Raw genomic sequence first — 24,733 nt, forward strand, 5'->3', positions numbered from 1 at the left:
AGTGGTAGTGTTGCTTGCTATTAATCCCAGCACTTGAGATGCAGAGGCAGGCAGATCTGTGAGTCTGAGCCCTGCTTGGTCTGCAGAGTGAATTCCTAGGACAGCCAGGTCTGTTACATAGAGAATCCCTGTCTGGAAAAACAGAAACAAACAAAAAGAGTTGCCTTGGTCATAGTGCTTCATAGCAAGGGAAGAGTCAGTAAGACAGGTTATGTAGTACTTTGTTATATTATGTCTGTATTCTCCACATGCCCTGGGAAATCAAGTAAGGCTAAATGAAAGAGTAATGTGCTGTGGAATATTATCTTAACTGGACAAAGATTTGTTACCTTTGTTTATGATGTGGAATGTTATGTCATGTGAAGGTGTTATATTTGTATCTGCTGCATTTGTTTAATTATGCAAGGATGTGTTACATTTGTTTACCCTGCGTTTGTTTAATTATGAAGAGATGTGTTGCTGTTTCACCTTGCCTGTCTAAGGCACTTGAGTGGTCTAATAAAAAGCTGAATGGCCAATACCTGGGCGGAAGAGGGATACACAGGGTTGGTGGGCAGAGAGAATAAACAGGAGCAGAATCTATGCTCCAGAAGAAAGAGAGGGAGGAAGAAAGGAGAGAATGAGGGGGAAAGAGAGGGACACACCCAGGGCCAGGAGCCTGGCAGCCCCCAGGCAGACCTGGAGACAGCAGGAAAGATATACAGAAAGAATGAAAGGTACATAGCCCGGGGGCATAAGGCAGATAAAGAGAAACAGGTTAATTTAAGTGGAAAGAGCTAGCCAGAGGTGAACCTCAGCTTGGGCAAGCATTCAAAACTAATAATAAGTCTCTATGCCATGGTGTGGGAGCTTGCTGGTGTCTACCTTAAAAGTGCCTGGTACATTTGGTGTTTCAGTGTGGAGCACGGAATTTCCACATACAGCCTGAGAAAGGTGGGGAAAAAAACAGTAAAAAGAAAACAACAACAACAAAAAACCCAGATCCAGCTCCTTTAAGAGGTTCTGCCATAGAAAAAGCATTTAAACTGCCCTTTTCACCTGTGGACAATCAAACAGTATTGGACTATCACATAATATCTTTGAAATCAGACTAAATGCATTGTGCATCATGATTTGACTGTGAACCTGTCATGACCTGTGTCAAAAGGTTGAGGGTTGAATGAAAAATCTTCCAGGTAGTGTGCTGAGTTTGAGCATTTGTCTTTGGTGTGAGCCTGCATTGGTGACTTACAATCACAATTGGTAAATTCTCCTTAGGAAGAGGATCCTTGTAGATGAAAGGCCTTGTTAAATAAGAAACACAGAGCCAATGCAGAGATGAAAGCATTAATATTTCTGTTGGGGAGTACCTAGAAGGTAAAATAACCAAAATGCAATCCAGCTTTGGATCAATATGATCCATGTGCCCTTCATGTACTTTCTTTTCTACCAAGGACAATTCTTCCTCAGCTTCAGGTGATAATTCTCTTGGACTATTTAAGTCCTTGTCACCTTCTAAGGTTTTGAACAAATTATTCAGTTCATCATTTTTTACCCAAACAATAGTTCATAGATGAGAAATGTCTCCAAATAATCTTTGAAAGTCATTAAGAGTTTGTAGTCTATCTTTCCTAATTTGCACCTTTTGAGGTCTAATTTTTTGTAGCTCTATTTTATATCCTAAATAATTACTAGAATCTGCTCTTTATATCTTTTCAGGAGCAATTTGTAATCCCCAGCAAGGCAAAATTTTCTTTATTTCTTCAAACATTGTTTTCTAAAGTATCTGCATTTGAGTCATCTAGTAAAATATCATCCATACAATGATAAATTATAGATATAGGGATTTTTTTACTTATCACTTTCAATGCCTGTTTAACAAAATATTGGCACAAAGTTGGGCTATTCAACGTTCCTTGTGGGAGGACTCTCCATTGAAATCTTTTAACCTGCTGAGAATTATTGTAAGTAGGCACTGTGAAGGCAAATCTTTCTCTGTGTTTTTCTTGTAAGGGTATTGAAAAGAAACAGTCTTTTAAATCAATAACTATGAGAGGCCATCCTATAGAGATCCCATTGGCTGAATTACCTTGTTAATTGCTCTAAGGTCTGTTACCATTCTCCATTTACCAGATTTCTTTTTAATAACAAATACAGGAGAATTCCAAGGGCTGGTTGATTCTTCAATATGTTGAGCATTTAACTGTTCTTCTACCAGCTCTTCTAAAGCCTGGAGGTTCTCTGTTGTTAAAGGCCATTGCTGAACCCATACAGGCTTGTCTGTTTATCATTTTAAAGGTAGAGCTGTTGGTGTCTTTGGAAGATCATCAGTTGTTGTGCCCTGTTCTTGTATAATATGGATGGCTGGTGACCACTCATTAGAATAATATCTTCTAATATTTCTCTCAGAAACATGTGCTAGTTTATGATTTGTTTCTAAGATTGAAGGGATGTTAATCTGAGTATTCCATTGTTGCAACAGGTCTTGACCCTACAGGTTCATAGCTATGTTACCCACATATGGTTGTAATTTTCCTCTCTGTCCTTCTGGACCTATACATTCGAGCCATCTTGCACTCTGTTTCACATGAGATAATATTCCAATTCCTAACACTTGAACATTGCTGCGGGCCGCAGGAATATATCATAAGAACTCAGCTGGTTATGGCAAAGTCACTACCTGGAGGGATCAGGGAATTCCTCCAGAGGAAGCCAAATCCCAAGGAGTTTTTGGTGTTACTTGGCTTGTTATATATCAGCTGTATTCTGTTATGAAAATCATGTGTGCCTTCATAGCTTTCCCAATTGACTTTTCCCTAAGAAGAGCTAACAGTGTGGACTGATCACTCTCTGGACATACACATTCCAGGCATTTTGAGAACAGCCTCAGGAAAGGCTTTCTCTGGAATCAGATATCTCCCCTAGCCACTTTCAAGGACTACAGGAAACACCACCCAGGTGGACGCCCAACTGCCAAGGACTAACAATGATAACAGCCCACCTGAAAGTCTCCTGACTTAAATTCCACAAGGAGACACCACCCAGGGGGGCGCCCATCTTCCAAGGACTAACAAGTGATAGCAGCCCACGTACAAGTCTCCTGACTTACAGTAAATTCACAAGAGGACGCCGCCTAGGCCAGGTGGACATTAAGTAATAGCTTTACACAATTTAGCTCGGACCCTCCCTTTTATATACCGGGACTTCCAGGGCACGAGGAGGGAAGAGAGAAGAGAATGGAAGAACGAGATGGGTAAGAACTTGAGAGGAACGAGCTGAGATGGGGAAGAACTAGATTGAAGGGCTAAAAGAGAGGACTAGAGGAACAAGATGGAAGATGAGGAAGAGCCAGATAGGGAAGAACAAGATGAGAAAGAGCCAGATGAGAGAGAAGCAGACAGGAGAGAAGCTGATGGGAGAAAGAACTAGATAGATGAGAACCTAGAAGGGACAGAACTAGATGAAGGAATTAAGATAGAACCTAGAGGGGACAGCAGATAAATATAGAGAGAAATCAGGCAAGAAAGGAGCTAGACATGAGAACAGAACTGAAGCTGTGTATAAAGGATGTTATGCCAGAGGAATAAAAGTGAATGGACCAAAGAACTCTGCGTGCGTAGACTGATTTACCGACCCTAAAGAATAGATTCTCTGCTGGTTGATAGAGTCTTCCGCGGACCCTGGGAGGGGACTATCGAGGGGCTGGACCCCCATAGTCCTCGATAGAACATTTACCTCCTGAAGAGGCCAAGTTGGATGCCAAAATTCTGGTGCAATTATGGTAATGTCAGCACCTGTGTCTACCAGAGCAGACAACAAAACACTGTTCATTCTTATTGTTAATTTTGGTCTTTGTTCATTTATTGTGGTGGTATTGTGTTCCCCAAAATATTGTGTACCTTAATAAACTTATTTGGGGTCAGAGAACAGAAAAGCCACTAGTTAGGCAGTGATAGCACAGGCCTTCAATCCTAGCATTCCAGAGGCAGAAATCCATCTGGGACCTCTGTGATTTCAAGGCCACATTGGAAACATTGAGGCATGGTGACTCATGCCTTTAATCCCAGAAAGCGAGCCTTTAATCACAGGCAGTGATGGTAGAAAGCAGAAAGGTATATAAGGCATGAGGACCAGAAACTAGAAGCATTTGGCTGGTTAAGCATTTGGCTTGTTAAGCTTTCAGGCTTTGAAGCAACACAATTCAGCTGAGAGCCATTGGGATGAGGACACAGAAGCTTCCAGTCTGAGGAAACAGGACCAGCTGAGGAACTGGTGAGGTGAGATAGCTGTGGATTGTTCTGTCTCTCTGACCTTCCAGTATTTACCCCAATAACTGGCCCTGGGTTTGATTTTATTAATAAGAACTTTTAAGATTCATACTACAATTTATAGAAGTTTGCCAAAATTTTTTCTTTATGTTTTCTCCTGAATTTTCTATTCTCTCTGTTTCATCATCCTGACCAGCATGACTTATTCCAATAGGCATTTGGTTATTTAATTGCTCTGAGTAGGGGTTTCCTCTGTGACTGCAGGAATGGTCTGAACTAGATTTGCTCTGGGGACCTGCCTGAGGCCCCTCCGGTAGTTTCCAATAGAACAAGGCAAAATATTACCTTGCCTGTCCCTTGGTGATCTACATTCATTGGTCCATTGTTTTCCTTTACCACACCTTCTGCATACTCCAGAAGGAAGGGGCATTCTGTTAACATTATTCCTTGAAGAAACATTATTTCCAGGAATGCCCTGTTTACAGTCCCTTTTCAAATGTCCTTGCTTTCCACATCCAAAACATCTAACATTCCTCAAACCTTTTGAAATTGCTTCTCCTACCCACATATCATCTTGGTCATGAGCCTCTACATTACCCGTGTCTCTAATCTAATCTTCCAAGGGTACAGATCTTGCTTTTAACAGCCTGATTATTCTCTTGCATGCTGCATTTGCTTTCTCAAAAGCCAGAGACTCAATTATTATCTGACTAGCTTCTGATTCTGGGACCATTCTCTTTACTGCTGAAGCCAGTCTTTGTAAGAAATCTGTGAAAGATTCTTTTGGGCCCTCTATAACCTTTGTGAATGACTCAGTTTTCTTCCCTGGTTCCTCAACTCTGTCCCATGCATTCAAGGCTGCCATTTGACATAGAATTAAGTTTTGGATATCATATAAACATTGTGTTTGTACTGCAGCATATTGGCCTTCTCCAATAAGCTGATCCTGGAAGACTTGTATTCCTTGATCCCTCCATTGTTTTTCTATGTTTGCAGCCTCCTCTTTGAACCACATTTGCCACTGGAGCTGTTGTACAGGTTCCAGAACAGCATGTGCCAGCTCCTGCCAGTCCTGTGGTATAATCCTATTATAAGTTGACGGCGTGTTTAACATTTGCTTTACATATGGGGAATGCATGCCATAAGATATTATTGTCTCCTTAAACCTTTGTAAATCTAACATTTGAATTGGAGTCCAAATATTTTGTGTATTCACTTGATCAGCTAACTGCTGTATGGTTCCCGGATAAATTAAGGGTGACTGTGTGAAAACAGGCTTTCTTTCTGTAACCTTATGATCCAATCTTGAAACAACTTCACTGTTAATTTCTTCTGTCTGAATTTGAGTTTCTCTATAATTTATTTTAACAGGTTTAACAGGTTTTCCTAAAACTTTTATCCTGGCACTTAAATTGACTATCTTTTTAAATATTAATATGAGGATAAGAAAAATAATGAAGTGCATAATTTGATCAACATTAATCTTCTCATATAGTTGTTCCATTGTCAGACTGCCTAAAATTTCAAACAAAGCCCAATTTTCTTCCAATGTACACATAAAGCCCCCCCCCTTTTTTTTATTTTTTGGTGTTTTCGAGACAGGGTTTCTCTATGTAGCTTTGCACCTTTCCTGGAACTCACTTGGTAGACTAGGCTGGCCTTGAACTCACAGAGATCTGCCTGCCTCTGCCTCCTGAGTGCTGGGATTAAAGGCGAGCGCCACCACCGCCTGGCAAAACCCATTTTTTTTTAAATGTGGAAAAAAATTTCTCTTTTAAATAGTTTCCTTTAAAATATCTGATATCTTAAATGACTTACCAAGTCTGCATAGAACAGTAGAAATCCGAGGATATTTCAAAACAGCTACCTAGTGTCTAAGGTGTGAATCCAAAGAGAGAGAGAGAGACAGAGAGAGAGGGGGGAGAGAGAGAGAGAGAGAGAGAGAGAGAGAGAGAGAGAGAGAGAGAGAGAGAGAAGAAAGCAAGCAAGAAAGTGTAGCCACAAGTAGTTCTGGCTAAAAGCTTAAATCCAGGCCGGGCGGTGGTGGCGCACGCCTTTAATCCCAGCACTCGGGAGGCAGAGGCAGGCGGATCTCTGTGAGTTCGAGGCCAGCCTGGGCTACCAAGTGAGCTCCAGGAAAGGCGCAAAGCTACACAGAGAAACCCTGTCTCGAAAAACCAAAAAAAAAAAAAATAAAAATAAAAGCTTAAATCCAGCCTGGGCTCTGGCTTTCTTAAACTCTGACTACAGCAATTAGTGGTAGCTCTGGCAGGGCAGGCCTGAGTTGTTTGTAGCACCAGCTTTAAGCAAGCAGCTCCAGCTGTGGGTAACCGCTTGGGGCTACAGTCAGTCTGGCCTGAGACTAAACTGACCTGGGCCTGAGGTAGGGAGCCAGGCCGCCTAGGCGGGAAACTGGACCTGCTGCCAAGCCAAGCCAAGTGGTTTTTAATGAATTCTTGCCCAATGGGTGCCAAATGTAGATGAACGGTCTTGTTAAATAAGAAACCCAGAGCCAATGCAGAGATGAAAGCCCAAGAGGTCAGAGCTAAGAACCTTACCCTGCACTGCTGCTGTTGTCCTCTTCAGCAAGAGAGCTACTTCCTGTCTGTTTGTGTTTTTTATAAACTTTCTATTCTGACTTCTCATTGGTCATAAACCCAACCACATGACCTCTTCACTGCCTGTGAACTACTCCAGGTCTTCTATGGTTGGTATTGAGATTAAAGGCATGTGTCTCCATGCTGGCTGTATCCTTGACCAAACAGAGATCCACCTAGCTCTGCCTCCCAAGAGCTGGGATTAAAGACATGCACCACCACTGCTGAGTTTCTGCTCTGGCTTGCTATTAGCTCTGACCCACAGGCAATGTTATTTATTAACATACAAATAAAATCACATTTCAGTACAATTAAAATATCACCATAGATCCTTTATGGAGGACTATAGTCTCACCATATATCTTTGTTTTGTTGAAAGTGAGCAGCCCCCTTACTTCTCATGTAGGCATGCCATCACCAACAGAACAGACTTCATTCTGAAATAATGTAATGTAAAGTAGAAGCAATTGCTTTTCCTTGCCAATCCATATTTCTTGCCTGATATTTTCATGTTTATATTTTTGGCAGATTGAATCAGGTTTTTGTACGTGTCAGGCATTTGCTCTTGTGCTGAACTTTAGCCCTGTAATGACTTAGAACTTTGGCATTGGTTTCATTTTTCAGAGCAAAAATCCATTCATTCATGAAATTAATAGTGATCTCCTGAATCACTGAATTGTCAATGTGTAATATTGTCCCTACCTTTGTGTATGTTTTTATATTTTTACATTATTTTCAAATGTGTGATCGTATCTTGTAGATGTAACCAACCGTCTTATTAAATAAGAAACACAGAAACAATGTAAAAGAGAGAGCCGAGAAGTCAGAGCTCAGAGCTAAAATCTCACCCTTCCTCCTGCTGTCCCAGCTTCACGAAGAGAGACCTACTTCCTGTCGGTTCGTTTTTTTATAGTATGTTGTTCTGCCTTCTCATTGGTTGTAAACCCAAACACATGACTGCCTCGTCACTGTCTGAATGTACAGCCCCCTAGGTCTTAAAGGCATATGTCTCCAATGCTGACTGTATCCCTGAACACACGGAGATCTTATGGGATTAAAGGCGTGTGCCACCACCGCCACACTCTTGCTATGGCTCTAATAGCTCTGACTCCCAGACAACTTTATTTATTAACATACAATCAAAATAATAATTCAGTACAATTAGATTACCACCACATTTCCCCTTTTCTATTTTAATAAAAAGAAAAAAAGCAAAAGGTTATAACTAACAAAAGATAAACTATATACAAAAGTACAATAACTATATACAATATATACAAGTAATAAATACCTAAACAGGTATTTGACAAATCAGAGAAAATAATTCCATTATCTATCTTATTTTGGTAAATCCAAGATGTATCTAATGCACTTTCTATCCTAATTAATTTTCAACTATAACTAACTAATCTTCAACCATAACTAACTAATCTTCAACTCCCTCAGAGACCCAAGAAGGAAATAATATTAGCTAACAAAAATAAAAACAGGAAGTGCATGCAAGCAACTTCCAAAAAATTTTGTGAGTTGACAGAAACAGCCAGCTGCCTGGGCAGTCACCTGAGCTTTCTCCGCAGTGTTGGGGCATCATCTTCAGCCTATAGGCTTAGTGTATCTGACAGACTCATTTGTGAAGTAGGATGTACACAAGGTCAACAGTTCAACCTCACATTGGGTGAGAGCAGTCCACGTACCAGAAACACCTGAATTCCACTAGTGTCCTGTCATGATTCAGGATTTTAAATTCTGGAAATTGTTGACAGTTTTTTAATTCAGCTGTCCATTCTTCTTGGCTGTGTATATATGGCTTCATCTCAGCATCCCCTTCTTCTCCACATCCCTCTATTAAATGCCAGTCTACTTTTGAGAGGCATGAGCTTTCAGCTGCTGTTCCATTGTACAACAGAATCCATCGGCCCTCTGCCTGTTAAGCTGCCTTCAAAGAAAAGGGCACTGTACCTTTTCCGGATGCGAAGGCCACTTCAGGGATGGGGCCATATTGTCCTGGCCTCAGAAGATGCCTTTTGATAAAGCCTTAACCACACTTGTTTTGGCAAGAATCAGTAGTCCCTTGTTTCGTGATCTGTCTGTCCATTTTGTCCTGTTGATTCGAGGATACTTTGTTGTCCAGTGCCTAACTTTTGCCAGAATGAAAGTTGACTCCATATGCAGTTTCTTCAATGCCCATATTTTCTAAAGTAGATTGGTACTGCCAGGAGCCGACATGTCTCAAAAAAGAAAAATTTTCTAAGTTATTAAAACATTTTAAATGCCATATTCTGTAGATCTCTGAAGGGTTTGAAGATGACCTATCTAAAACATCTCTGCTCAATTTTTAAAACATATCTAATATGACTACAAGTTCTATTGTAATGTCTAACTACTAACTTTCATTTCTTTATATCCTAATAGTTGATAATAATAACATTCAAGGATCAGAAATTTGCATTACATTGTTAAATGAATGGTATAAATACAATTAGAAATATACATATAGCATTTTCTAACAATATCAATTTCAAATTTGTATACAATATAAAACAATCCAATCCAATGTAAAGTATTTAAAATTAGTAATTGTCTTTTTCTTTTCTTTCTTTTTCTTTTTCTTTTTCTTTTTTTTTTAAACAAGAACCTTAAATCTAATCTCCTTTGCTTAGCCTTTTTCCTAACCCTTGACAATAACTTGTAACCAACCCCCCTAAACACTGAAAATTATCCCAGACCCAAAACCCATTAAAAAGACCAAAAAACCACCCGCCCCACACCACCTCTTTGGGAATGTGGGCGTCGTATTCTTAAAATTGCTTCCTGCTGCGTATGGGCGAAGTTTTCTTTATCCTCAAAGAAAAAATTTAGGTTAATTGTCAAATTCTAGGAGAGGTAACTATATCCTTCATTATCCAGTCTGTGTATAATGCCAAAGTTCAGGGTTTATCTCAAGTCCTTATTCAAGTAGTCTTTGAGACTGGATCATCTCAGTTAGTCATCTCAAAATTGCTCTGAGCACCATGTAGTTCAAAGCTGATCTGTGGATGATGTTTGTCAGCTTAATGATATTATTATTGTCCACGTGGAATTGTTGTTGTGGGGCCCCATCTTCTTTCTGGAGACTTCAGTTGATGTTAGGCCTGGCCATGATTTCCTGCAGAAAACTGATAAGAGACTCGAACACAAAAACATGTATATGCAGCTAGCCTTTTTTCTAGAATTAGTTAGTACTCTATATGACCATTCATATCTTAACAAAGTTTAAAATGTATATATATATATATATATATATATATATTAATCTTCTAAATTTTGATATAAAATTTATACTTTGAGAAAAGTTTAAAGAATCAGAATAGAATCAAAGAGTTGAGATTAGTAATAGAATAGTCCCTTAATTAATTTTGCTTTTGTCCTGTACCATAGCAGAAGATGGCTATTATTCTGGCATGATACAGGGAGTTTGCATTTTCCTTTTAACAACATGCTTGATTTTAAAGAAGGAGAGAGCCATTCTCCAACTCCAAAGTTAGCTTTAATTTTTAATTGAACTGGGACTATTAGAAAACCAATAGGGTTAAATCTTTAGAGAAAAGCAGAAACAAACATTTAGGAAGACATAAAATTTTTTTAGATAATATATACCCATACACCGTTTCACTCTGTTTCTTGGGATAGATGATTTGTCACTTTTCTTCAGTTGTCTCATTTGTCCAGTGTTCTTCAGATTCCTTAACCTTCATTCTCCTAAAAGACAAAAACAAAAACCTTTCCCCAAGACTAATTTTGGGGATGTTTCCTTTTGACAAGTTATTATCTGATTAAATGAAAAGGCATGTGTTATTGATACAAGTTAGTTTAAATGGGATGTTCATGCTGGTTAATGAACTATCACCTCCTCAATTAAGAGGTCTCTCTTGTTCAAATCGAACCTTTATCAATTTTGATGGTACCCACAGCTTATCTTCTCCTGTAGAAACAAAAGCAAAACCTCGTCCCCAATGTAATACATACCCTGGTTTCCATTCTGAGGTCAGCACATCCATAAAGTATATAGGCTGATTTAATTCTGTAGTTTTTTCTATTATCCAATGTCTCTCTGCAGCTGTTGTTCCTTTCTCATTGGCATTCAGAAAATTCAAAGTTAGAAGAGCATTATGCAGTCTATTTCTGGGGGTTTTTGTTACCCATTTCTGTTTATTTAGCATATCCTTTAGAGTTCTGTTTGATCTTTCTATAACTGCTTGACCTGTAGGATTATGTGGTATGCCTGTAATATGCTTTATATTGTAATAAGCAAAAAACTGTTTCATTTTAACAGAGACATATGATGGAGCATTGTCAGTTTTGATTTGTGCAGGTATACCCATGATGGCCATAACTTCTAGCAAATGAGTGATTACAGAATCAGCTTTTTCAGAACTCAAAGCAGTTGCCCATTGAAATCCTGAATAAGTATCGATAGTGTGGTGTACATATTTCAATTTTCCAAATTCTGCAAAGTGAAACACGTCCATCTGCCAGATTGCATTTCTCTGAGTACCCTTTGGGTTACATCCTGCTGGTAATGGCGTTTGATTGTAGAAGGAACAAGTAGGACATTTCTTTACTATTTCTTTGGCTTGTTGCCAGGTTATGGAAAAATCCTTTTTTAAACCTTTACTATTGACGTGATGTTTTTTATGAAATTCTGAGGCCTCCAGCACATTTCCTATCAATAATTTATCAATCTCATCATTGCCTTGTGCTAGAGGGCCTGGCAGACCAGTATGGGATCGAATGTGAGTTATATATAAAGGATGATTCCTTTTCCTGATTGTATCTTGTAATTGAATAAATAGTGAAGTTAATTCTGAAGCATCAGGGATAAATTCTGCAGTCTCAATATGTAACACCACTCTTTCAGCATACTGAGAGTCAGTTACTATGTTGAGAGGTTCTGAAAAATCCATTAATACCAGTAGAATAGCATACAATTCTGATTTTTGAACTGAATTATACGGACTTTGAACCACTTTACTTAAATTTTCTGATTTGTAACCTGCCTTTCCTTCTTTGTTGGCATCTGTATAAAATGTACGAACTCCAGATATGGGTTTTTGCCGTACAATTCGAGGCAAGATCCAATCAGCTCTCTTTATAAGATCAATTCTATTGCTTTTGGGATATTTGCTGTTAATTTCTCCCAAAAAATTACTGCAAGCTCTTTGCCAAGGTTCACTTTCTGTCCATAATTTTTCAATGTCCTCCTTAGTTAATGGTACGACAATTTCTGCTGGGTCTATGGCTGCTAATTGACGAAGTCTCAGTTTTCCTTTGTAGATCAAATCAGAGATTTTTTCCACATAAGTTTTTAATTTTTTATTTGGTTTATTTGGTAAAAATATCCATTCCAATATAATATCTTCCCTCTGCATTAATATTCCAGTAGGAGAACGCCTAGAAGGTAAAATAACCAAAATGCAATCCAGCTTTGGATCAATACGATTCACGTGTCCTTCATGCACTTTGTTTTCTACCAAGGCTAATTCTTTCTCAGCTTCAGGTGATAATTCTCTTGGACTATTTAAGTCCTTGTCACCTTCTAAGGTTTTGAACAAATTAGTCAGTTCATCATTTTTTACCCCAACAATAGTTCGTAGATGAGAAATATCTCCAAATAATCTTTGAAAGTCATTAAGAGTCTGTAGTCTATCTCTCCGAATTTGCACCTTTTGGGGTCTAATTTTTTGTAGCTCTATTTTATATCCTAAATAATTAATAGAATCTCCTCTTTGTATCTTTTCAGGAGTAATTTGTAATCCCCAGCAAGGCAAAATTTTCTTTACTTCTTCAAATATTATTTCTAAAGTATCTGCATTTGAGTCAGCTAGTAAAATATCATCCATATAATGATAAATTATAGATTTTGGAAATTTTTTACGTATCACTTCCAATGGCTGTTGTACAAAATATTGGCACAGAGTTGGGCTATTCAACATTCCCTGTGGGAGGACCCTCCATTGAAATCTTTTAACTGGTTGAGAATTATTATAAGTAGGTACTGTAAAAGCAAATCTTTCTTTGTCTTTTTCTTGTAAGGGTATTGAAAAGAAACAGTCTTTTAAATCAATAACTATGAGAGGCCATCCTTTTGGTAACAGAGTAGGCAAAGGCATCCCAGATTGTAGAGAACCCATTGGCTGAATTACTTTGTTAATTGCCCTAAGGTCTGTTACCATTCTCCATTTACCAGATTTCTTTTTAATAACAAATACAGGAGAATTCCAAGGGCTGGTTGATTCTTCAATATGCTGAGCATTTAACTGTTCTTCTACCAGCTCTTCTAAAGCCTGGAGTTTCTCTGTTGTTAAAGGCCATTGCTGGACCCATACAGGCTTGTCTGTTAACCATTTTCAAGGTAGAGCTGTTGGTGTCTTTGGAAGATCATCAGTTATTGTGCCCTGTTCTTGTATAATATGGATGGCTGGTGACCACTCATTAGAACAATATCTTCTAATATTTCTCTCAGAAACATGTGCTAGTTTATGATTTGTTTCTGAGATTGGAGGGATGTTAATCTGAGTATTCCATTGTTGCAACAAGTCTCGACCCCACAGGTTCATAGTTATGTTAGCCACATATGGTTTTAATTTTCCTCTCTGTCCTTCTGGACCTATACATTCGAGCCATCTTGCACTCTGTTTCACCTGAGATAATGTCCCAATTCCTAACAGTTGAACGTTTACCTCCTGAAGAGGCCAAGTTGGATGCCAAAATTCTGGTGCAATTATGGTAACGTCCGCACCTGTGTCTACCAGACCAGACAACAAAACACCATTTATTTTTATTGTTAATTTTGGTCTTTGTTCATTAATAGAAGTTTGCCAAAAAATTTTCTTTATGTTTTCTCCTGAATTTTCTATTCTCTCTGTTTCATCATCCTGACCAGCATGATTTATTCCAATAGGCATTTGGTTATTTAATCGCTCTCCAGAGCAGGCATTTCCTCTATGGCTGCAGGAAAGGTTTGAACTGGATTTGCACTGGGGGCCTGCCTGAGGCCCCTCTGGGAGTTTCGCGAAGACTGAGGCAAAGGATTACCCTGTCTGTCCTTTGTTGATCTACATTCGTTGGTCCAGTGTTTTCCCTTACCACACCTTCTACATACTCCAGAGGGAAGGGGCATTCTGTTGCCATTGTTCCTTGAAGAAACATTGTTTCTGGGAATGACCTGTCTACAGTCCCTTTTCAAATGTCCTTGCTTTCCACATCCAAAACATCTAACACTCCTCAAACCTTTTGAAATTACTTCTCCTACCCATGTATCATCATGCTCATCAGCTTCAACATTAATTGTTTCTCTAATCCAATCTTCCATAGGTGCAGATCTTGCCCTTAATGGCCTGATTATTCTTTTGTATGCTGCATTCGCATTCTCAAAGGCCAAAGATTCAATTATTGCCTTACTAGCTTCTGAATCCGAGACCATTCTCTTTACTGCTGAAGCCAGTCTTTGTAAAAAATCTGTAAAAGACTCTTTTGGGCCTTGCATCACCTTTGTAAATGACTCAGATTTTTTTCCTGGTTCCTCAACTCTGTCCCATGCATTCAAGGCTGCCGTTCAACATAAAATTAGGGTTTGGACATCATATAAACATTGTGTTTGTGCTGAAGCATATTGGCCTTCGCCCATAAGCTGATCCTGGCAAACTGGTATTCCTTTATCCCTCCATTGTTTTTCTATGTTTTTAGCCTTCTCCTTAAACCAAGTCAGAAATTGAAGTCTCTGGCTGGGTTCCAGAACACCTTGTGCAAGGTCCCACCAGTCCTGTGGTACTATCCTATTATATGTTGACCAAGTGTTTAACATTTGCTTTACATATGGGGAATGCATGCCATAAGATACTATTGCCTCCTTAAACCTTTTTAAATCCAACATTTCAATTGGAGCCCAAGTATTTTGTGTAGCCATTTGATCAGGCATCTGCTGTATGGTTACAGGATAAATTAAGGGTGACTGTGTGAAAACAGGCTTTCTTTCTGCAACCTTATGATCCCGACTTGAAACAACTTCACTGTTAATTTCTTCTGTCTGAATTTTTACAGGTTTAACAAGTTCTTCTAAAGCTGTTATCCTGGCACTTAAATTGACTATCTTTTTAAATATTATAATGTGGATTATTATAGTGATAAGGTGCATAATTCCACCAATACTAATATTATATAGTTGTTCCATTGCCAGACTGCCTAAAATTTCGAACAAAAACCAATTTTCTTCCAATGTACACATAAAACCCATTTGTTTTTTTTTTTTTTTTTTTGAGACAGGGTTTCTCTGTGTAGCTTTGCGCCTTTCCTGGAGCTCACTTGGTAGCCCAGGCTGGCCTCGAACTCACAGAGATCCGCCTGGCTCTGCCTCCCGAGTGCTGGGATTAAAGGCGTGCGCCACCACACCCGGCCCCATTTGTTTTTTAATGTGGAAAAAAATTCTCTTTTAGATAGTTTCCTTTAAAATATCCGATATATTATGACTTACCAAATCTGCGCAGAACAGTAGAAATTCGAGGGGATTTTCAAAGCAGCCACCTAGTGTCCCAGGTGTAAATCCAAAGAGAAAGAGAGAGAGAGAGAGAGAGAGAGAGAGAGAGAGAGAGAACAAGAAAGCGTAGCTGGCTAAAGTTTAAATGCAGCCACGTGCTCCCTCTTGTGCCGAGTCAAGGCTTGAGTCTGACTTCCTTAAGCTCCGACCACGTGCGTTGGCTTTACAGGCAGGGCCCTGTTCGGCAGGGCAGGTCTGAGTTGTTTGTAGCACCGGCTTTAAGCAAGCAGGATTTAAGCAAGCAGCTCACCGATAGTCCAGCCTGAGGTCAAGCAGAACTAGACCCAGGCTAAGAAGCCGCTGCTCGGACTAAGAAGCCGATCGCCGCCGCCGCCGCCGCCGCCGCCGCCGCCGCCGCCGCCGCCGCCGCGGGCCGCCTGCCGCCCTTGCGGGAAAGCAGACCTGCCGCCAAGCCAAGCAGTTTTTAATGGATTCTTGTCACGTTGGGCGCCAGATGTAGATGTAACCAACCGTCTTATTAAATAAGAAACACAGAAACAATGTAAAAGAGAGAGCCGAGAAGTCAGAGCTCAGAGCTAAAATCTCACCCTTCCTCCTGCTGTCCCAGCTTCGCGAAGAGAGACCTACTTCCTGTCGGTTCGTTTTTTTATAGTATGTTGTTCTGTTCTGCCTTCTCATTGGTTGTAAACCCAAACACATGACTGCCTCATCACTGTCTGAATGTACAGCCCCCTAGGTCTTAAAGGCATATGTCTCCAATGCTGACTGTATCCCTGAACACACAGAGATTCCTTTAATAGGAATGTGCCACCACCGCCACACTCTTGCTATGGCTCTAATAGCTCTGACTCCCAGACAACTTTATTTATTAACATACAATCAAAATAATAATTCAGTACAATTAGATTACCACCACAGTATCTGTTGACCCATCCGTATATACTCCTTCCCTTTTGGTGTTTGTTTTACTGTTTTAGGATCAGCATTTACTTTACTAATGTTCTTGTGAACTCATTGATCTTCCAGACAGCAACTGAATAAAAATGCTTTGCTTCTTGGGAATTATTAGTTTTACCTGTCAACAGACAAATATAGAACTGGCTTGAATGTTTAACTCTAGGGAGAAATTTTGAGTGAGGCCTGAGTGCTTTCTGTTTTTTGTTTTTGTTTGTTTGTTTTTTTTGTTAGAGACAGGGTCTCACTATGTACCTTTGGCTGTCCTTGCAATCTCTACATGGACCAGGCAGGCTCAGAAATCACAAATTTCACTTGTCTCTGCCTCCTGAGCGTTAGGATTAGAGTTGTGCACCACCCACCCTTATTGTCTATCCTTTCTTGAAGTTAATAATTTTGATAAAGTTCTGCTGATGTATACTAGATAGTGTTACTCTGTTTGCATGTCTCTCTGTATATATTCCTAGGCATTTCTCCTGCTGTGCCGTAATCTATTCTGTGGACAGTGGAATGGAAGGTGCCATTCTCTCTTGATGTTTCCTTTTAAAATGAGTTGGTGACTGCATTTGCTATTGACTGACCCATGTCATAGAATGTATCAAGCACATAGAATCATGTAAATATATTCTCAATGAAGTGTACATTTGCAATGCAGTCAGTCTCACCATTTCTATTATGTACATATATGGGATACTTTAGGATGCAGTGACCTATGAGGATGTGCATGTGAACTTCACTCATGAAGAGTGGGCTTTGCTGGATCCTTCCCAGAAGAGTGTCTACAAAGACATGATGCTGGAAAACTACTGGAGCCTCACTATTGTAGGTAAGAATGTGAGCTTTCTGTCAGTTTTTAACTTAAGGGAAGAAGCCTTTCTTGGAGATTGGTGATCTCCTATAGTTTTGAATGTTAAAGAAGAAAAACATCTGGTGAATATATCAGGCATTGTTCTAAGGTTCTTGAAAGACATTAATTTCAATTGTTCCTAATTTCCAGTAATATATCACATTTTCTGGTACTGTATTTTAGGGTACAAATGGGAAGACCACAATATTGAAGAACATTATCAAAATTCTACAAGACATGGCAAGTAATTTTCAAGTGTAAGCTGATATATATGTATGTCTGTGATAAGTACTGGATTCCTGGTTGCTGGATTCCTCTTTCACTGATGCAATAAGTCAAATCAAACCAAATTAATAAATCCAGATTTAATAAATAGAGTATAGTAAAGCAGAGCTCTCCAGGGTCTCTCAAGAAGGCATGAGACAGAAGAGGAGAGCACCCATGGCAGCTCTATGGGCCAGGTCTTAAATAGCCAGTAGGCATGGGCATGGTCCCAGGCATCTCTGGGGGGAGGAGCTGCCAAAGGTGGGCTTTCTGGAATGAGGCCCCCTCAGCTGGAGATTCTAAACAACACAAATTTTTGGTTATATATGTGTAGCAGGATTTTTTAACAATTCTTATTAATAAAATCAAACCTGAGGCCAGTTATTGGGTTGAATGCTGGTTGATCAGATGCAGAACAAGCCACAGCTATTTCACCTTGCCAGTTCCTCAGCTGTTCCTATTTTCTCAGACTGGAAGTGTCTGTTTCCTCATTCCAGTGGCTCTCAGCTGAACTGCTGCTCCAAAACCTGAAAGCTTAACGAGCCAAAATGCTTAACCAGGCCAAATGCGTCTAGCTTCTAGTCCTAACACCTTATATACCTTTCTGCTTTCTCCCACCACTCTCTGGGATTAAAGGCTTGCTTTCTGGGATTAAAGGCGTGATGAGTCACCATGCCTGTCTGTATTTTTGAACACATGAATTTCTGCCTCTGGAATGCTAGGATTAAAGGTGTGTGCTACTCCTACCTATCCTTTATGTTTAATATTGTGGCTCCTCTGTCTCTGACCCCAGATAAGTTTATTTGCATGCACAATATTTGGGGGAATACAATACCACATATATGGGTGCAGGTTCAAGTTTGTCTACTTCCTGTTAGCATGGGACCAGGTGGGTCAGGGGGAGTTGGGAGTCAGGTGGGCCCATGCTCAGCTGGGGTATGGGTGGAGAAGCATTTGGATAGCTGCCATCCAGGAGGCCTCAGGCATCTGTCCTTGAGGAGGCGGAGAATGCGGTTTGCTAGGAGAAAAAAAGAATAGCTTTTTATCACTGGCCTTATGAACAGGGATAGCCATTGGTAGTAGGAAGAATGATAGAAAGAATGGAACTGAGAGGTGTCCTGATTGTACAGAAGAGTCAAGGGTGAATGAGTGAGGCATCAGGGCAGATATGCCCTTAATTGGGACATCTTGGAAAACAAGGTTTGAGTTGCTGGGTAGGTGCCCACTTGGGCCTGTAGAGGTGGTACCAGCAGTGAAGTCCCTGGAGTTGGGGAGATGGCATGCTAAATCTAGGGATGATGTTTTCCAGGAGTACTGGAGTCATAGCATCTGCTGTTTTTCTGGAGTTTGGGAGAGCACCCATCCTGTAAATGTGTCAGGAAGAGTTAAGAGATATGGAGCCTTTTTATGAGCAGGCATGTGGGTGAAATCCACCTGTTAGTATTTGTCCAGTTGGCATCCTTGGTTGGTGGTTGGCACCCTCAGAGCTGTTCCAGGAGCTGGTGTATCTGCAGGGCCCCCTGCAGGTTTGGCCTTGGGCCAGGCAGGGGGAGTGAACCTACAGAATATGCTCCAAAATGGGTGGGGTCAAAAATAGGCTCTGGAAACAGAAATTAATTTCCATTAAGTCAGACTTCTTTATAAAGTTCCAGGGCCCTTTTTCCAGGAACCTTCAGGTGTCTGTAAAACTACTGGAGCAGATTTACATCTTGGTGTCATAGTACAAAGCTATGGATTTTGGTTAAAAGGCATGAATAATTTTAAGTCTAAATTCACTGAACAAAGGAGGTTGTGTGAGTGAAGGAGGAGGGAGTTGAACATGCCTGCAGGCTTCTAGATCCTCTCTAATGCTAACCTAGCTCTAAAAGCTGGAGCAGTAAAATCCACAGAAATTTAAGGACCCCTGAAAACTGTTTGTAATCAATGCTTTATCAGTTGGTCAAAACTGCATTTATCAAAGCTAAAACTTTGAACCTCTGAAGTTATATCTGAAACCAGTTTATCCTGTACCATGGAGTCTGTGAATTAGGCACACCTGTATGTATTTTTACCAGGAAACTTACTAATGAACTACTAAAGTGCTTGTAGCCTTGGGATTGAGGGTGCTGTTAAACTGGCAAATCTCTTAGTACCCTAGTCATCAAACACCATCAGATCTGAGAAGGATAAGTAAATGAGCAGGAGTGAGCAGGCTTTCCAGTTACCCAGGCAGTCCCAAGTCTTTCCATGTCCACTGGGTGACAAGTCCCAGAGGTAGCACTTGTTCAGATGCCAAGCTCAGAGGATCTGACAGATTCTCTGTGGAGTGGAAATTTGGGGAAATCAGCCTACCTGTCTTGGAAGAGTTGCACAATTGTTCCCCCAATGCTCCAACTATTCATAGTCTGGAGATGATCTCAGCAGCAGTTAATGGTGTAAAGCAGCTTTTGTCTGTGTGGCTGGCTTTGTTACTTTTGAGGCAAGCCTCGAGGTGGAAGTTCTTCTGTGGCCATCCATCTTCTTGGAGAAGATACAGGATACTTCCAGAAGTTGGCATGTCTCTCCTCAAAAGCTTTTCTATTAGATGCCATATTCTCAGATCTCAGAGAGTGTTTGAGAATGGGGAACAAAATCTGTTAGGTATATCTAAATTAGAGAAATGTTGTTTAGGTTTAACTTTGAGGGCATATGTAAGTTAAGTCTAAACATACAGTTTACCCAATTAGTTGTAGCTTACCAATGTTAGTAAAAGCCAGAAGATTCAGTCTGTAGTTTTCAGTGGTGATCCTAAGATATATCAGGCAAAACCAAGTATTAACCTTGAAAACAATTTGTATGTTAATATCAATGATCAAAACCAGCATTGTTTTAAATCCTGTTTAATAATCCTTGTTTTTAGGACAGGACAGAAATTATCAAACAGAAATATATCCTAACCCAAATGATGTTGGAGTCCTAATGTCTCCTTGGTGGGGCCAGTCCAAGTGGTTACCCTTACCAAAGATGATGGTGAAGTATTTCTTTAACCTCAATCAATATGGCAGCTGATGATGTTCTTCAGAACAGTTTTGATCTGGAGTCACAAGCCTTACAGATTTTAAAACATACCCAATTAGCAAGACACATTCAGGACACATAAACTCAGGCATTCAAAACTAGTCAGAAACACACATGTGTGGCCACACCATTCACACATTTCCACCACACATAAGAAGTAAACAGGATCATTAACAGAAACAATTTTTTTAATGGGGATCCTAGCAGTTCAGGCATCCTGATACCCGGATCCCAGAGAAGGCACTGCAGAGGGAAACTGAAAAACAGAGTAGCAGTACATGCTGCTGTGGTGGTATTGTGTTCCCCAAAATATTGTGTACTCTAATAAATTTATCTGGGGTCTGAGAACAGACAGCCACTAGATACAAAGGCTAGAAAATGGTGGCACTCACACCTTTAATCCTAGCATTCCAGAGATAGAAATCCCTCTGGATCTCTGTGAGTTCAAGGCCACATTGGAAATAGCCAAGCATGGTGACACACGCCTTTAATCCCAGAAAGCCAGCCTTTAATCCCAGGGAGTGGTGGTAGAAAGCAGAAACATATATAAGGCGTGAGGACCAGAAACTAGATGGTTTTGGCTGGTTAAGCATTCAGGCTTTTAAGCAGCAGTTCAGCTGAGACCCATTCCGGATGAGGACTCAGAGGCCTCCAGTCTGAGGAGACAAGACCAGCTGAGGATCCAGCGAGGTGAGATAGCTGTAGCTTGTTCTGTCTCTCTGATCTACCAGCATGGACCCCAATAACTGGCCTCGGGTTTGATTTTATTAATAAGAACTTTTAAGAATCCTGCTACATGCTGCCCAGTTGAGTAAGTCAGAGCAGCAAGTTGAGAATTTTGGAGAAAGATTTTTATGATGGCGGACGGTGTAGCAGAGTGTACTGAAGGAGAACAGGTTTAAGGGTGGAGTGAGCAGGCAGAATTTTAGGGGTGGGGAGTATGGGAACAGGGACCCCCCTGGGCTGAAGCGAGGTTGTGGCAGTGGTGGTGGTGGGCGTGAAGGTGGTGGAGGCCACAGTGGAGATGGTGGTGGAGGTGAAGGCAGTGGTAGTGGTGGTAGTGGTGGAGATGATGGAGGTGGTGATGAAAGTGGTGGTGGTGGAGGTGGTGGAGGTTAGTGGTGGTGGTGATTGTGTGGTGGTGACAGCATCTCTGGTGGGAGGGAGGAAGAAAGAGGAAGCAAACAGTTACACCAACAAGGAGGAGACATTTATGCAGTAGTTCAGGGTGTGAGAGTAGACAGGAATACAGAGAATGGATGCATTGTGATGAGAATCCCAGTGTGACCAGATCATATTTCAGGAAGGAGAGAGGCAGGCAGACAGACAGTACTGGGGAGGGAAAGGAATGGGAACATTAGAATCACAGTGTGGCCGATCTATATGCTGGGAACAAGATGCAGAGTAACAGGGAAGAGAGAGGAATGGGGGCAGTATTCTTGCAGCCTCAATTTGGAAGAGACAACCCCAGAGTTTCTGGGGACTGAACTTGGACTTAGAAAGTACTCACTCACAAGCCATTTGCAGGGGATGTGGTTGTGAGGGCAGGTACACAAATCGCATCTGGGAGCTGTGTGTGGGGTGGACTCTGTGGTGAAGTCTGTGTCACACAGGGGAATTCCAAGGGCAGCAACTGTTTCTTCCCTGAAACAGGCTGGAGTAGCCTGGCACTGCAGTGGCTCAGCAGGCAGTCTGGAAGTTGGAAGAGGTCCTGGACCGCTAAGACATTTTTGTTTGGGAAGGGAGGCTAACTGAGCGGTTCATTCAGTGTGGCAAAAGTAGAATGGGGAGAGAGAATGAATGGCCTTCCACAGCCACACCACATGGTTGTGGAAGGACTACTCACCCTGGCCAGTGAGTGCACCAAAGATAAGTATTGAATCTCCGGTTGGTGGGTTCCTCCGTCACCAATGCAATAAGCCAAATCAAACTGAATTAACAGGGCAGCCCAAAGGAGAGCACTCTCAGGTGGCTCTCAGGAAAGCAGGAGTCAGATCACGAGAGCACCCATGGCAGATGTATGGGATGGGTCTTAAATAGCTGGTAGGCATGGTCCCAGACATCGCTGGGGGAGGAGCCACGGATGGCGGGCTTTCTGCAATGGGGCTGCCTGAGCAGGAGATTTCAAATAGTTTGAAAAAATGTTAATATGCCCTGAATTTTTAATGAGAAGCAACTGTGCAAATAGGCATAGCTGTGTGAGGATTATTAAATTCTCACAACACCATTCACTCCAGTGACAGGTAGCTCATCACTGTTTGCAAAGCATTCCTTTAAGGACAAGACAAGAAAACAAAGCCATAGTAGATGTCACAATTTCAATCATAGCCATGTGAGAGGCATGCTGTAGAACTGTCCAACCAATTACCATCATGCCTTCCCATTATCATATCATTGATGAGGGCATTAGTGTATGGCCAAGACCTTTTATAAGCAAAGCTTTGGTATTAAAGCTAGTGTTGCTCTTATACTTGTAGTGATTGATTGAGCATAGATTAGTGAGAGGAGCACTTTATGAGAGACTAGGAGGTTGTCTTGGTGTAGAAACATGAATCTCTTTTCCACATCTGTATGACACACAAAACATTTGACTATGGGAATGCAATGTGAAAATCCTTTATTTGTTATCTTCCTCTAGCAGGCATGTCATCTCTCACTCTGGATACAATCCATGTGAGCATAAGGGGTATGGAAACAAGCATTGTAGCTCTGTCTCTCTCAGAACAACTGGAAGATATGTGGTAGTCCCCACTATGAGAAGACATGATGACTGTGTTGCAAGTGTACAATTAATTGGTTTTCCACGTTCAGTGGGAATTCATCAACAAACCCTCATTGCAGAAAAACCTTATGAGTACCAGGAATATGGAAATTCACCTCTCTCTACTGGTTCACTGTGCATATGTAGTGTGGCTCACAGTATAAGAAAATGTTATAAATGCAATCAGTGTGGCCAGACCCTGAGTTGTTCAAGTTCTCTTCAAAGATGTGAAAAATCTCATGTGGGAAGAGAAAAAAATATAGATGTGAGTCATTTACTAAAGGCTTTAGGCTTCACAGCCATCATCAAACACACCAAACAGACAATAACGAAGAGGCTCTCTATGAACATAATCAACATTTTAAACCCTTTATATCTGATTGTTTTTCAGAAGTATACCACAGAACTCATTTGGAAGGAAACCCTATGAGTATAATCAAAGGAATAAAGCCTTTGCATGTGACAGTCTTCAGCATCAAGTACATAGAATGCAAGAGAAATGGTATGAATGTAATCAATGTAGTAAAGCCTTTGTGCAGATGAGTAGTCTTCAAAGACATGAAAGAATTCATACTGGAGACAAACCCTATGAATGTAATCAATGTGGAAAAGCCTTTGCACAGAAGAGTAATCTTCAAAGTCATGAAAGAATTCATACTGGAGAGAAACCCCATGAATGCAATCAATGTGGTAAAGCCTTTGCAATGAAGAGTTATCTTGTCAACCATGAAAGAATTCATACTGGAGAGAAACCATATAAATGTGACCAATGTGATAAAGCCTTTGCACAGAAGAGATATCTTCTCAACCATGAAAGAATTCATACTGGAGAGAAACACTATGAATGTAATCAATGTGGTAAAGTCTTTGTACAGAAGAATAGCCTTCTAGGTCATGAAAGAATTCATTATGGGGAGAAATCCTATAAATGTGACCAATGTGGTAAAGCATTTGCAAAGAAGAGTAATCTTCAAGTCATGAAAAAATTCATACTGGACAGTACCATGTGGATGTAATCAATGTGGTAATTTCAGATGTGAGCTGATGTGAGCTGCCATGTGGGTGCTGGAAATTGAATTGTGTTTTCTACAAGAGGTACTTGCTGGAGTCCAGTGTCATACGGCTTCAGGTCCCAAAGAAGAGATCACTCATTAGTAGAGGAAGGAGACTGCCATGATCTGAGCATGAAGCAGTATAGCTGCTGCTTTATTGAAAAACGACTACACATTTTATGCTCTATAACTGAATCTTAGTTTAGACTCAAGCAGGTTAACAACAGACTTAATGATTCCAGGATAAAGGCAGCCATCAACCTCATTACAGCATTTTCCCCAAGGCAACAAGTGATAAATTCAGCAAGTATCTTAATGCCTTTCTGGATGTGATCCTATTTTTTCCTTTCATAGTTGCTTTCATCCTTGCAACTAGGTGTATCCAGTTAGTAAATCATTAATTTCTCTATTTTTGTTGTAATCAGGTGGACTCAATGGGGTT

Source organism: Peromyscus maniculatus, chromosome 22 (genome assembly GCF_049852395.1).
Source record: "Peromyscus maniculatus bairdii isolate BWxNUB_F1_BW_parent chromosome 22, HU_Pman_BW_mat_3.1, whole genome shotgun sequence".
NCBI classification, from domain to species: domain Eukaryota; kingdom Metazoa; phylum Chordata; class Mammalia; order Rodentia; family Cricetidae; genus Peromyscus; species Peromyscus maniculatus.